The sequence below is a fragment of the Hyperolius riggenbachi genome, chromosome 1 (genome assembly GCF_040937935.1).
Source record: "Hyperolius riggenbachi isolate aHypRig1 chromosome 1, aHypRig1.pri, whole genome shotgun sequence".
Lineage (NCBI taxonomy): Eukaryota > Metazoa > Chordata > Amphibia > Anura > Hyperoliidae > Hyperolius > Hyperolius riggenbachi.
Window position 1 is genome coordinate 508782295 of NC_090646.1, and position 16589 is coordinate 508798883.

The window sequence follows — 16589 nt, forward strand, 5'->3', positions numbered from 1 at the left end:
CTCCAAGGGTCTATAGGCTATGCCATTACTCTTCATCAAGGCAGCGAAACAACTGTAGGTGGAATTATATACACAGCTCTGTATACCAGAACATTTTAAAGACTTTAAACCTCTGATGGGAAAACTCTGAAACTCACACAAATCTCACTTCCTACATGTAATCGTCGTCACACTTGTTTGCTTGAGGAGGAACACATTATAGCAGTAGGGTAGCTAAGAAGCTGTGGGCCCCGGTGCAAGTTTTACATTGGGGTCCAACCAAGCACTCTATACATAACAATTGATACGGCACACCAAAACCAATCAACTACAACCACAGTGTCAGAGGTGCAAAAAGGGTATAGGAAAACAGCGCTAATGATCACTGTTATTCAAAGCATCTAAAGAAGTGAATATTATCAGTACAGGACCAAAAAAGAGCTAATACTGTGGTTGAGGGAGGGCCCCTCTGGCCCAAGGGCCCCGATGCGGTCGCAACCTTTGCAACCCCTATTGCTACGCCACTGCATTATACAGTAGCTATGATTGCTGTTTTCACTACTGCTATACTACTATTGTATACTACTACTCAAATCACGTCAGGTCAGTAAGTGTTTCTGATCAATAGTGTATTGTATTGTATCAATAGTGTGTTGATCAGCGAGTAATTTTAGATTGATTTAAAGAGGAACTGTAGTGAAAATAACATAATTAATAAAAATTGCTTATTTTTTAAAATACTCATTTATCTATTTAGAGTTTTCCTATTGTAAAATCTTTGCTCTCCCTGATGTACATTCTGAAAATGTATTACTGGTTGTGACATCTTTAGCAGGGGTGCTCGGATACCCCTTTTCAAAATCCGAATTGATCCGGATCTGGATACCCAGATATCCGGATCCGAATCGGATATCCGAATCCGAACTTTTTGGTATCCGAGTTAACTCGGATATCCGAACCCAATATCCGGCCGGTTTCGGACTGGAAGTGACTTGAGAATGGCTTAAAATGCTCCCAAAAGTCTCTTCAAATTGCCAAAATCCCTTTCGGAGGTCTCTCTCTCTCTATCTCTCTCTCTCTCAAAAAGTGATTTTGGCTCTGCTCGGATATCTGAACTAATCCGAGTTTGCTGGGATAGTCTATTCGGATTTGAAAAAATATCCGAATTGCTATTCAAAGTTCGGATAGTGGAAAAAGTTTGGATTATCTGGGTAGTTCGGATATCCAAAATCTTGCTGAGCACTGCTGATCTTTAGTCTTGCCAGGTGATCTGTCAAGCCTCATGCACACTACATGCGATTACGATTTATGATTTTGATCGATTTTACCTGTGATTCCGATTATTTTGGTACTGCATGCTGCGTTTTGTCTGCGTTTTTCTTCTTCTGAAATCAGATTTGCGATTTGTGGTGTGCAAGAGGCCTCGCTGAGAGTTCAATGCATAGAGGGAGATTTTGTTTGCTTGACAGTTGGAAAAAGCCGTTATTTCCCACAATGCTACAAGGTTCACTTATAACAAATTGTCAGGACCATGGTCCTCACACTGTGGGAGGAGTTTCCCCACAATATTAGCCACACAAACCCCCCATTATGATCTATTCAAGAAAAAGTAAAGATTTCTCATTGGAAAGGGGCTATCAGCTACTAATTGAAATGAAGTTCAATCCTGGGTTGAAGTTTCTCTTTAATACAATAAAAATGGTACCTTTGTTTTGAGGATGTAAACTTGGCCGATGTTTGTACACAGAAATGGGGGCATTTCTTCTCTGAAGTTAAATGCAAAGCAGGGCATGTGGAAGTACAATTTTGGTGCTTAGAAATTCTGCTGTGAAAGTGGTATGATCATATTGAGGAGTGTGTGAACACGTTTAATATCACAGAGTGGTCTGTTTAAACAGCGAGGAGGTGTTGAGAAAAATCGGATTATTTGGATCACATCTCCTTCATGCATTTTTCAAACCCAGCAAGCGACATCAGTATTTTATGCAAGGATGGACACAAATTGCCGTAGATTAGCTCTGCTTCTCTCATGCCTGCTCTCTGGAATCGATTGTCCATTAATGTATTTCTCAGTGCTTTTTATGAAGCCTTAAATCTGTTTTATATAGGTTTCTCGAAAGAGGGACAATACCATAAACCAGACAAATTGGCATATTTCAAAACTCTAGTACAACTTTTTCCTTTCCTTTATTTGCCTGCGCTTTTATTAAATGCTAAGGAAGAGGCGATTAAAACAATATTTGCACAGAATATAAAGCATTCCAGCGTGATTTTATAAAGTAGATTTAGGAAGAATAAACAGGGGAAAGCAGTGTGACTTTGATATGCTGACATTCTAACAGTAAAAAGCCCAGTAAGCCGCCTGGGAACTGTCCCTGCATAAAACAATAGTGTATGTACAAGGATCTCTGAAACAAGGTTTTTCTGTCATAATCTAGACACTGTGCTCAGCAAGAATGGAGGTGTTGGCCATGAAGATCCTACAGTATATCCTGTAATCTAAATGTTATAATTGGTAAATGCATTCCCTTGGCACACAGCAAGGTTCCCTTATATATTTTACTCATACACAGAGAAACAATAGACTTCTGGTTTATGTTCAACTATATACACGCAGGGATGTAGGGTGGAGCAGGTAGAGGCCAGTGTCCTTTCATAGGTCTGAGACCAATGTAAGTTGATCATGGTTTCCCTGTCTTGCCTTGAGTGTCAGTATGCCTGTCCTGATGCGCCACGCTCAGTTGATAGGATCCTCCATAATGGCACACCCTGATGATTGGGGTGTACACAGAGTACATGTACCTCTTTTCTGAAGGCCGGGTTGGCTTGTAGGAAGAGCTGGTATAAGTACTCTCAAGTCATCAGGGAAAACATCCCAGATGGCGCTGCACGTGGCAGTATGCCATCTTAACAAAATATATATATATATATACACGCATTACTCAGTTCCATGCAGGATGTCTGTAGAGCTGCCCTTACTCTCTGGAATGCCCTTCTACCCTTACACCTTCAAGTAAACCCTCAAAATGCATCTGTTCACGCTGGCTTTTCCAACCTCATGAATGCCCTGCTGTACTACATGTAAAGGCGTCTAACAGTCTACCAAGCGTCGATTGCCGCTCAGAGACTGAAGTCGGGGCGGAAGCTCAGCCCCCCAAGCAGGAGCTGCGAGCACACCCTGCGCGCGATCTCCCGCAAAATGCAGCCTCAGGACTTGACGCCAATCGGCGTTAGGCGGTCCTGGGGCTGCCGCCGCAGCCACGCCCATGGGCGTGGAGCGGTCTCGAGGTAGTTAAATTAAATGATTAGTCTATCAGGAGCATTATGGGGTTGTCTGATTCTTGCTACAGGCAATTGCCCAGGGCTGTGAGTACAGGAGGAATTGCAAAGTGACAGCTGACAATATTGCAGATCCTTTGATAAATAAAAAGTAGCATGTTGCAATCTTGCCTGTAAGTGGTATCACATGGGAGAAAAGGGTATGTGTACCCCAGGGGCTCTTTAGTTGGGCTCAGAGGGTACTTAAACTTGTCATGGTTAATATATTATAATAAGTTTTGAGATGAAAAAAATAGAAACCATATACAGGTATAAAATAACCTGAATAAGTACTTATAGATAATTAAAGCATTAATTAATGTTTGAAAAGCATTTATATCTGAGGTTTGAGGTGCACTCACTCTGTAAGTTACATGTATCCAAACCAACAGCCCAAACACCATCTGGGCTGTAACAACCAGTACTGCAATGTCCAAACGGTTGGCACCACTGTTAAAAATGCACTTTATTCCAAAAGGTAAAATGCACACAGGTGGTTAATACAGTAACAACCTGCTGTTTTGGATTGAACACCCTTTTCCAAACTACTACATTAGTTGCATAGCTTGAAAAATGGCATTGAACGAGAAACAGCACGCTGTTGCTGTACCAGCTTCCTGCATGCATTTTACTTTTTGATAAAGGGTGCAAGCTTTAACAGTGGTGGTGACCATTTGGACTTTGAAAAGCATTTATACACAATTATGAAGTACTCTATTGTGGAACTGAATAACTATTGTAAACAGAACATAATCAGTTCTACTTTAACCCATTAGCAGCTGCAATAGAGTTATCTCATTTGAGATAAGTGCTCTGCTTTTGACCTCAGTCAGCAGAACTCATTGTACTTTAAATTCTTGGAATGCTTTGATGTCTCTCTGCTAGCAGAAAATATAGAGACTGAAAGCAGTAGTCCTCTGTTATCGTCTCACACTGCCCCCTAGTGACAAGTGACCATACATACACATTGCAGCAGTACTAATTAGAAGCAAGGAAATGTAACAAATACGAAATAAAGCCTCTAAATAAATTGTCTGTTAAAGAGTTAACTAAATACTTCAACTACCATGTATCTGTTAAAGAAAAGAAAGGTGTATTTGTTTCTTAAAACATGAATATTATATTTGTACTTAACGGCTAGCTAATGAATTAAATTGGAAAAATAAAATTACTGCTCTGAGAGTAAGCCAGCATAGCACTGATGAGCCTATAATAGGACATCATTAGAGTCAGCATTACAAAACCCGCTTTACATTATTTAGAGGTGTTTAAATGCAAGTTGGGTCTTTCAAAAGCCAATCAAAACTCATTAGACTTCCTTATCATTTCATTGAGTCCAGCAGCATGTTGTTAGCATTTTAGACGGGCACTACAAGGCAAAGAAGATGTTAACACCACAGATGTTATATTTATGTTCACAGTGAGCGTAAGTTGTGCTTCATATAATTGGTGCTGTGCTCATTTTAAACTCTGCAATCTGGCTTCTTCTGCTTTCCATTCATTGCAGAGTTACTGAGCTATAAGCTCTACAGCTCGGTCCATCTGAAGAGTTATGTGTGCTTGCAGTAGAAGGTCTGTGGAAGCCAGCTCATTTTCCCTTCACGTCCTGGAAGGCGAAGAGTCATTGAAGAGATGCTGAGGCCTTTAGCGCACACCAGGGAAGCATTAGAGGTGCTTAGACTATTGTATGATGTCTGCCAACCTCTGCTATTCTCATCAACAGTTGTATGTTCTGAACAATTACATTGGGACACCCTGAACGCAGCGATATCACTTTCATTGCAATAACTAATAGTAATACAGAGCTTCACGAGTCCATGTATTTTATGGCTCTGGCTCAGCCTAGAGAAGAGACTATAAAATAAAACGTTATTTTATAATCTTTAGTCTGCTCATTCGGCATACCCTTCCCAGCATTATCACTCCCATAGATCAAGCATTTTAGAAGTGAGTGAATCAACAAAGGACATGCAAGAAAAACAATAATTAAAAGAAAAGGATGTCGGTTCTTTGAAGTGGGCTTTCTAGAAGAACAGCATTTCACTACATTTGATTGGTGGAGGATGAACAGAACCTGGAGGACAATCACAGTTTCTGTCATCTACATTTAACAGAGTCAAAGTTCTGGGTTAAAGTTGTTTATCAAATCATAAAAATGAATTAATCACATTTTATTATACTGTATAGTATAATAAGCAGTCTTACTGCTGAATTTAAGTGTAGATGTGAATGTGGGACTCAGTTCTGAAACAGACAGCCTATTTATTTGATGTTCTGCCAGCTTTGCTAGTGGGATGGAGGTCTCGGGGTCTTGTGTCTTTTGTACTTTTGAGTTTATAGCCTCTAAAAGGTTCCTGTATTTAGGGAGGACACCAATGATCCGTACTTAAAACATAGATCATTATAAGCCTCTGTAAAGTTTGGAAGGTCATGAGGGCAGGAGTCGGGCACCATAGTCTCGCAGGTCTGCTATTTTCTGCCCTGTCCACTCTATTTTATATAAAGTGCCAGCAGGGAGCTTTTTGTGCCTTAGTGTTGAATTGGTACCTTAAAGTAAGTCTGCCCTCAGCTTCTTCCTAAAAACATGCTGCTGCCGGAGAACCGGCTTACTGTATACTATAAATGTGCTTCCTATGTTAAAAGGAATCTGAAATGAAAATAAGCTTATGATATAATGATGTGTATGTGTAGTACAGCTAAGAAAGAGAACATTAGAAGCACAGATATGAGTAAAATCACTGCAATTGCACGATTACGTACGTGAAAAATTGCGGCAATTTTTACTGCGATTTTAAAGAAAGTGAATGGGAGTGATTTTTAAAAAGCGTTTAGAAAGTGCTAATCAATCACAAGTTCTCAGCAAAGCACTTATAGTGTGGTTGAGCCCTTACTGTTTTTTGTTTGTTTAAGGTTTTACAGCAGGAAATATCAAAGGCCATTAGCTCGGCTCTGTTTCATAGTTTAATATAAACAAAAGTTTGCTTTCCTAAAACAGAAAGAATTTGCGATAATTCAGGTTGGAGTGAGCTTGAGATGTCTCCCAGAGCAACACTGCTGAATATATGCAAATTAACCATTGTTATACAGAGTGTAGTTTGTAAACTGCAAATATTAGAGAATGATGCAATGATGCAATGTTATAAAAAAAATAAAGCTATATAACTGAAAATTAAAATGTGAGACTCTTTTCTTTGCTACTAATCTTTTATGAATTATCCGTACTACACATACAATTCATTGGGCTTAATTCACAAAGCGGTGCTAACTGTTAGCACGCTTGTGAAAAGCCTCTTATCACGCCTAAAAATCCTTCGTGTGCGCTAATTAGCGCGCTAATTGCACAAGCAAAGGCAGGTGCGCGCAAATCGTCGCATCGGTTGCGACAAAAATGGCGCACCGATGTGCCTATAACGGCGCATTGGATGTGCATTAAACGGGGCCTGGGTGCGACATTTAGGGCGCACCTAATGCGCTGTTATAGGCGCATCGGGTGAGCCATTTTCATCACACCTGATGCAATGTTTCGCGCGCACCGTCCTGTGTGTGCACAAAGTTTTACGTTCTGTATTTTTCATGTGTTCCGATTCAGCTTGGTGCGTGCTAACTTAGTACCCTAAATAGCCTTTAGGCGTGCTAACTAGATTAGCACCGGTTAGTGAATCAGGCCCATTATATCATCCTTTTTTTTGCGTTAAGTGTCACTTTAAAGGACAATCATTAGGACACATTTCTTTTTTAGTAATTATAGGTACAATAAAATGAATTCTGCTTAGCAGACACTGCCATTTAAAACAAAACATTTAGAAAATTAATGTAAACTTTTTAATTATAGACAATGAATGATGAAGGAACTATTGCAGAAAGAATAGTGCTCTTAAGAATTAAACACAGAAAATAAATGACAGGAAACAGTAAAATATGTTATATTTGCTTTTTTTTACGGGGGTGGGGTTTGGCCTGATAGTGTGAGGATGCATTCTGCTGGCTTTGCTCCTGATCGAAGTCTCGTGCTCTTACCTGTTCACCCTTGTGAAAGCCAAGAAAGAAAGCTTGTCTTACCAGGGACAGAGCAGAAGAAGAAGAGCGAACGCTGCTGAGAGTCCCAAAACCAAAAAAAAGTGTGCCGCAGCGGAGTTTTTCTCCCCTCAAACAAAAATCAAGCCACAGCAAAAGAGGTGGAGAAGACTGCTCCAGGAACCCCTCCCAAATACATTTTGGGGCCCCTCACACATCATCAGGCCTCCCTGGGCCCACCCACTAGTTGCTATGCCCATCCACTAGCCACCCCACCCCTGTGTCCATGCGCAAGGTGCGCAGCGACGTGCATGACTTTAGACACAGGTGGTGCCCCGGTATAGGTAGCCTGGTATAGTTGCCCCCAGTATAGGTAGCCTGGTATGGGTGGTGCACCAGTATAGGTTGGCCAGGTACAGGTGCCCCCAGTATAGGTAGCAAGCTATAGGCACCCCTGTGTAAGTAGCCAAGTATAGGTGGTGCTCCAGTATAGGTAGCCAGGTACAGGTGGTGCCCTCAGTAAAGGTAGCCAAGTATAGGTGGTGCCCCAGTATAGGTAGCCAGGTATAGGTGGTGCACCAGTATAGGTATCTAGGTATAGGTGGTTCCAGCCCCAGCATAGGTAGCCAGGTATAGGTGGTGGCACAGTAAAGGTAGCCTGTAGCCAGATATAGGTGGTGCATCAGTATAAAAAGTCCGCTGTAGCTGGCTCACTCATCTACTCCTCACGTTCAAGCGCTGATGTCACTCTTCTCTCAGTTCTGCACTGTGGTGTGCTGCTTAGTGAGCCTCCGGCCCGCAGTCAGCAAATGCGGCCCTTCCATCGCTTTGGAGGGGCCCAGGGCCCCCAGAAGCCCTGGGCCCCTCACTGCAGTGTCAGTTGTCCCCCCCTGATGGCTGCCCTGATTGGCCCCACTGCAAAGAAAGCCGTCAACTTGGACGAGATATGGTGTCACTTCAAAAACCTGCCAACTAAGCAGGACTTAGTAGGCCAAACCAGGAAAATACTCTCAGCAACAAGGCCAGCAATAAAGTCAGTGCATGTGGAGATACAGGCCATCAATCTAAGGATTAACCAAGTAAAAAAATACTCCGGAGGAGTAGCAGGAATTTACAGAGACATGGTACAGGCGAGCAGCCATAAACAGAACCCTGAGATAACAGCTTGAGGACATGCAAAATAGATTTAGGCACAGTAACATCATAATGCAGCGCCGGCCGGAGGCAGTAGGCATGGATGAGCTAAAGCAGACACATGTGCTCATCTTAAACAGGATAAGGAGTAGGGTGCCAGAGCAGCAAATCAAGCTGGAGAGTATGGCTAGCCAGGTATAGGTGCCCCTAGCATAGGTGAGCCAGCTATTGGTGCCCCTACTATAGGTTAGCCAGGTCTATAGGTGCCCCCAGTATAGGTAGCTTGGAGGGGGGAGCAGTGGACACACAGTGGCAGGGAGGGGGCTCTCCCTTTCCTCATCTTGGCCCCCCCTTCAGCACTCCAGACTCCTCCCTCCAGAAATGAGTGCAGCAGGCGTGGAACTCACCTCCTCCTAGTTCCAGGCAGTGAGGGAGCTCTGTGTGCCTCCGTCTACTATGTCTCCACCTCCCCTGACTCTACGTCCTGATTAGCAGCGTTGGAGACATAGAAGATGGAGGCATGCAGAGAGATGAGTTCCCTGCCCTTTGCCGCTGGTATCATTTTTGGAAGGGGAGCTAGGAGCGCTGAAGGGGGGCTCAAGGTGAGGGGGGGGGGGAGTAGGGCCCCCTTCCACACTGCCTCCCTCCTGTGCTGCTCCCCCTCCTGCTGCTAAAAATGGCCCTGGGCGGGCACCCAACCAGGCTTCACCCCCTCACGGGCCCTCCTGCGCCTGCACGTCTTGCAGGCACTATTGTTATACACCTGCTAAAAATGTATTTTATATTACAAAATGTTCCAAAAGCTACCAAATAGCATTGCAGAATGTTTGATTATATCAAATTTCATCAATGCTGCAAACATTGGGAAGATGTTCCATAATTCCTTTTGGCCTGAACTGTAACTAAATCGCCTTTACAAGTGCTATTTTACTATTCAGTGTTATTCACATTACCTGCCAGTGTTTTTAATCCTCTGGCTGATCTGTGTGTTAAACAAGCATAAACATTGTGCAGAAATACAAAATAAAGTTGTCTCCTATGGCGCAATATTACATGTTCTGTTTATACAGGATTAGGCAGCTCTAATTGATGCTTTGCATTTTAATAGAAGAATTATACCATTTCAGTCTGGTATTTGCTTTATAGTGCGCTTTGGAGTTCGCAGTGGAAATACACAGAAGCCGACTTCAGCTTTGACATTTAAAATACATATATTCTGCTTTAACAGCATAAAATGGGATCTGTACTGTACTGTAACTAACAAGATGTTAACTTTGAGGGCACAAGCTATTCCCTGACAGCCTGTCAGCTTCCCTGTGTCACCAATCAAGCACTGTGTCGCGTACGCCGAAACTTCCAAAGCTCTATCCATCATTGTCATTCAAAGCTGAACATGCATCATTTGCCCGAGCCATTTACATTGCTAACAAGTGCTCAAGAAGTCTATAATGGGCCACTTTATTTAAAGTGAGCGTTAAAAGAACTGATGTGTTGTAAATAACTATGTTTTTTCTATTTTTTTTTTATCTGTTGCTTCTCAGGTCTGGTGTAGTAGAATAAAATAGTATTTTTTCTATAAACCACTATGTATTTTTCCTAGGGATTTTAGTGCTGTTCCATTATTCAAGGCGCCTGAAAAACCGTATAAGCATTACATGAACAAGAAATCTATTTAATCTTTATCTCCATAGAATGTAATTGTCAATTCAATAAAATGTATTACATGAAAATGCCCCTCTAAACATGTATTTCACATCGCAAGAGTGCTATCATTATATGTTTCTGTAATACCCTGTAATCTGCAGTGATTCTGCTGAAAATAAATAGTGCACAGAGTGAGATACAATGGGGATGAAATAGAAATACGTCAGTAGAAACACTTTTTGTCAGTTTATAGTTCAGCACTGTTAAACTGTTGCAGGCAAAGGCCATTAAAAAGAATACAAGTCAAGTAACTGCCTATTGTACACCTGTGCAAGGCCAGTTTAAGTGGCTCTGAGGCCCTAGGGCAAACTAAATTGCCCCCCCACACTGCTCCCTGGGGCTCTTGCATGTGAAGCAGCAGCAGTATTTACTCACCTGTCCCAGCGGGCGGCGGCTGCACAGTCCGTGCACTCTTAGCCATGCTGTCCTCCTCCTTCTCTATGACCTGGCACGTATAACAGACCCCGGGGAGCAGTGCAAACGAGGAGAACAGCTTTTGGCAGGGTCAGCGATGCAATTGCCCCATTAGAGAACAATGGCAGCTGCCCTCTGGATTTCCCTCTAAAAATGCAAATGTCCTCATTTCAATAGTGGTCTCTGCAGGTGATAGTTTCATTTCATAGCTTCAGGAATTGTATCTTATTTCTATTTCTCTCTCATCTAAATGCCTTCACTGTTATAAGCTAGAGAGGTAGAAGAAGTCCAGCCAAGTGGAGCTTTTCTAGGAGAATCAGAGTCTACTTAATTCACTAAATACTTGTTTCTCTGCTGTGCTGAACTGAGTAGACAATTCTCCTAACACGCAAACCACTGGAAGTAGAGCTATCAGAGAAAAATAGACTAAGCATATATTTACAAAGATCACCATACATTTTTTTGGCTTGAATGTGAGTCATTGCTCATTTCCAGCAATTTTCCACACACAGGAGAAATTTCTCATCCATGTCTACATATAGAGAAAACCATATGGGGGAAATATCTAATTCAGCATCTTTTGGCCTACTATGAAAGATGTACAGCCTGAGCACACAGGAGTATAAAAAAGCCATAACTCAGAAAAGGAGAATAAAAACAGTACATTTATTTCTTTGTTCTGGCATTTGTGAGATCCAGTGTTAGCGTGGCATCCAGACTAATCGTTTCTGAGCCCACAGCGTTTTCTCTTCTAGTTCAACTCCCAGTTTTAGCAAAACCACATGCAATGAATATGACACGTACTTTTTATGCCATTAGGCATAGAATCTGAGGACAGTGTTTATGTCTGTGTTTCGCTCCCTGTGTGTGCATAACTGTTCTTATAGACAGAAGACTAAAGCAGAAACAAGTAAGGGTCAGGCCTGAGATTTTTAAACAGGTAATCCTACTTATCCATAAATATAACAATTTTACGTAATACCGCTTATAATGTAATGTTATTAACACTATTTGGGCAAGGTCAGTACTATCCGTAGACTATTCTTCACTGAGCTGGCCAGTCAGGGCTATCTGGGATGAAAATCTAGCACTAGTACCGATGTCTCCTGAGGCTAGCCAAAATCCTTAATTGATAAGATATGCCAGAACTTTTAGTGACAATCGGCAGCTGAGTAAATTGTTCCCCTTCTTACCCTTTGTAGGGGTCACTTGCGTGCTTGACCCAAGCAACTTCAGAAAAGGGGGGTCCATGGGCACTGGTACTTGTACTGATCTGTGCATGCATACATGCTTATGCACCAAAATACCTTTTTCAGCCAAGGTGTGCCACTAGCAACTTGATGTAGTAGTGCAGTTAGTGTGTTACTTCCATGACATGACTTGAGTCTGCCCTGATCCTGGCTTGTCTTGTCTGAGAACTTGTCCTGTCATTGACCTTGGCTTTGTACAACTACCTGCTCTTTTATCAAGCTTGGCTTACATGCTCTGTTTGATTCCTTGTTTTGTTGATGACCTCTGCTTTTTCATCTACCCACACCACTGCAGACTTCTTATTTGTTGTTGCTGACACAACAGCTATTATTGCAGTTCCTTATGATACTGATAACTCTCCAACCTGCCTACTGGTTCATCACCTGAACATCAATACATTAGCCACTGGAGTGGGCAACTACTGTATCACAACTCAAGCCCTCCTGCCCGTTGCTGTCCATCACCTCCTCTTCTAACTTTGGGAATTGTGGGTGGTTATCTGCAGGAGAAAGCCACCTTATCATTTGCAATGCTGCCGGCCTCCGTCCCACTTTATAGACACAGAACACGTCATTTGTCTGTTGCCTAGTACAGTGTTTTGGGGCCCCACAGTGTCACCTGCAGGGTCAAGTTACATCCTCGTGAGTGACATAAATTTGGCTCAAATTGTGCATGTGTACGCAGTTGCTACAACAACAATAGTAAATGTAGCCACTTCTTGAATTTCAGACAGTATACCGACCCCCACGGGAGGACTGTTAGATATACGTCTCCCGCTCCATAAGAGGTACTCCCTTTAAATTCTGACAAATCTATGCAGGTTCTGGGGCTACCTACACATGATGATGATGTTATTCATTCAGTCATACTCGACTCTTGGCAATTCTACGAGTTACATCTCTCCATGCAGCCCGATCTTGTACTGTTTCCACCAGTTGCCTTAAAGAGAAACTCCGACCAAGAATTGAACTTTATCCCAATCAGTAGCTGATACCCACTTTTACATGAAAAATATAATGATTTTCACAAACAGACCATCAGGGGGCGCTGTATGACTGATTTTGTGCTGAAACCCCTCCCACAAGAGGCTCTGGTACCGTACGGTACTCTGGGCAAACTGCCACAATGTAACAATGACACACACAGGAAATGGCTGTTTATAGCTGTCTGTTAAAGCCAGAACAGCTACATAATCTGCCCACAGTAACAATGTCACCATGTAATACATGTCAGAATGTGAATCTGGGAGAGGAAAGATTTTACAATGAGCAAACTCTGACTAAATCATGTATACATAATTATTGTAAAAATTAAGCACCTTTTTATATTAAATTATTTTCACTGGAGTTCCTCTTTAAAGCGGATCCGAGATTAAAAACTAACTATAACAAGTGACTTGTCTATATATCTTATTTAAAGTTTAGATAATTTACAGAGCAAATCTAGCTGCCTGCAAACAGCTTCAACAGTTTATGATTATTTATTCCTGTGATACAATGACAGCAGCCATGTTTTGTTTGTCACATTACACACAAGCAAGCTGATAGCATCTCCAGCCCTCAGCCTGTGACAAATTCAGTCCCCTCTCCTCCTCCCTCCCCCTCTGCCTCTGAAATCTCTGGCTAGTAACCACTTCTCCTCCTGCCCACACTGAGCTCCCATAAGACCTTGCTTCAGTGCCAAGGCACTCTGAAAAAGCTGTGGGTGAGGCTTGTTTAGTTTATAGGGAATTAGAGTATTAAAACAAAACAAAACAAAACAAGTATTTGGCTTGAGGAATGCCCTATAAACTATATGTAAGGAACACAATTATGCAATGAGTAAAAGTTTATCTCGGATCCACTTTAAGCTTGATCCTGTGTTGGCTTTGACGGTGTCAAGCCAACGCATTCTCTGGTGGCCTTGTTGCCTTTTGCCACTGATCATTCCGAGCATTAGATCTTTCTCATGTCTGGTCTTATACGTTCCAATACTTCTTTGTTCGTCATCCTTGCAGTCTATGGAATGTATAGCAACCGTTGCAGTACCACAACTCAAAGAAGTCGATTTTTCTTCTATCTGCTTTTCTTAGGGTCCAACTTTTGCAGCCATACATGGTTATGGGGAACAGGATGGCATGAACCAGTCCAGTGGCGTAGCTAAGGAGCTGTGGGCCCCGATGCAAGTTTTACAATGGGGCCCCCCAAGCACTCTAAACATAACAATTTATACTGCACCAAAATCTGCCAATGGCAACTACAGTGTCAGAGGTACAAGAAGGGGATGGGGAGCAGTTTGTTAATGATTACTACTATCCAAAGTATCTACAGAAGTCATTATTATGAGCATAGGACCAATAGAGAGCTAATTCTGTAGTTAAGGGAGGGCCCTTCGGGGCCCCTCTGGCCCAAGGGCCCTGATGCGGTCGCTACCTCTGCACCCCCTATTGCTACGCCCCTGAACCAGTCTACATTTGGTCATAATGCTAATGTTTGTTTGTTTGTTTAATGAACAGATGCAGAAATATGAATAAATAATATGCAGTGTCATCTAGTAATCTGAGTTAAATGGCTGTATATGAAAAAATAAAAATGAATAAAAACAATTGGCCAATAGTACCTAAAAAGAAAATATTATACTTATGGTATGGTTCCAGCAGAGAATTCAGTGTTGCTGTATTACAAGATTCATGGCACTGTATGGTAAAAGCTTAGTACTGTCTGTTTTCCTATGCTATGCAGTGCTGGGCCGAAATTACGCATTAGCGTAATTACGCATCGTAATTCACTACAAATGCACCGTAAGCGTTACGTGTAAGGTTACGGTACTACACGTAATTAATTACGCGTAGACCGTAGGTTACGTTATTATGCGTAACAAATTACGCGTAAGACAGTAAACTCCTATTGAAATTACACAGTCTGCCGTAATCGCGTAATATTACGCTCCCGTATAACATAAAAAAGCCGCCGACTTTAAGGGTTAATAGCAAAGCCCCCTTAAGTGCTAAGCGCCTCAAATTTGGAGAATATATTAAGGAGATCAGAAGGAATAAGAGGAAATTTTTTTTTTCAAAAAGACCTTATAGTTTTTGAGAAAATCGATGTTAAAGTTTCAAAGGAAAAATATATACATTTAAAAACCCGCTATTAACCGTTAAAGTCGGCGGGTTTTTAAATGTATATACTGTATTTTTCCTTTGAAACTTTAACATCGATTTTCTCAAAAACTATAAGGTCTTTTTGAAAAAAAAATTTTTCCTCTTATTCCTTCTGATCTCCTTAATATATTCTCCAAATTTGAGGCTCTCAGCAATTAAGGGGGCTTTGCTATTAACCCTTAAAGTCGGCGGCTACCTAACATTGATCCATGCGTCAACTTTTCCGCTTGGGAGTATTGCCTTACGCATTAATTGCTAGTAGAAAATTATGCGTAAGGCAATAACGTAACAACCTGCATTACGGTATTCTTACGCGTAATTGCGTAAGGGCCATGCGTAATTACAGGCATGAACCGTAGATAAATGTAAGCGTAATTCCGTAATGCGTAATAGCGTAAAATTACGCGTAATGATCCGTAAGCGTAGTTTTTTCCATTACGCCCCGCACTAATGCTATGGTTAGGTTGAAAAAACTGCTATAATGTAACGATCGGTGTAACACAGAGAGGGTCTGATTACCGGTGATCTGCAGTATCACCGAGAATGCAGAATATACCCGATTATTGATGATCTGCAGTATCACCAATAATCAGATATATATTCTAACCTCTGGACACCTGAGGGATAAGAGTGTTTTTGTGTAACAGTAATACTTTGAGTATTGCACCTTAGGAGAAGGTACAGAAGCAGTAAGGAGTACTGCACAGAAGTAAGTTCCTTCCGTATGCCTAGACTCTCCCGGGGGAGGAGCTAGGCTGAGGATAGGAAGGACAGAACGTGAGTGACACCAGAGAGAAGGTGTCACTAACAGGTCTGGGAACTGCCTCTAACAGTAAGGACAGTTCTCGAGGTCGGGCAATCCAGGTCGTTAACACACAGACAGATACGGTACAGATTCAGGAGACAGATACGGAATCCAATAAACAGGCAGGGTTTGGCAACGGAGTATCAGAAATAGCGGGGTACAGAATCGAGAGGCAAATACAGAGTCCAGGAACGAGCAGAGTTTGGCAACAGGATATCAGAGATATCAAGGTACAGAGTCAGAGTTCATTAGGATAGTCAGGCAGGCAGAAGGTCATAACAAATAATACAGTTCAATATTCCTAACGCTAAGGTGTGAGGTCCGTGATCGTCAACACCTTTGGAAACTATGCTAGAACACAGATACAGACAAGGCCTGAGTGCTACCACGTAGTGATCGCAACGCCAGACACCAGAGGAATGACCAGCACCCAGTATATATACACCAGTGCTCTCCAGCACCTCCCTTAAGTGCTGGACCAATGAAAGTTGCTGCAATTGTCAGCTGACCGGCCTGGTCAGCTGACCCTCCTCTGACTGCCATAAAGTCCCTTCCTCTCCGCGCGCGCACGCGTCCTCCTAAACCAGTGTGGACTATCAGTCCCAGCCACACCAGTCATGTGTTGTAATGTTGTTGCTGTATGGGATGCGGAATCCGCCGCCACGCTGTCTGAGCGCGCTGCGTTTTCTCCGCATCCCGCCCCACTGAGAGAAGCAGGCCCATGCATACAAACCGCTGCGTCAGATGCGGCGGTTTCTCCGCGTTCTGCTATGCCAGACGCGGAAACAGCCGCCTGATCCTGCGTCCATGCGGCGGCTTTTCCGCGATTCT

General features: G+C 42.4%; 1 protein-coding gene across 2 annotated transcripts in view; it reads right to left on the reverse strand.

The window, feature by feature from the left end:
* TMEM132C (transmembrane protein 132C) overlaps positions 1 to 16589 on the reverse strand; it is a 762868-nt gene that overhangs the window by 65469 nt on the left and 680810 nt on the right. The window lies entirely within an intron of this gene.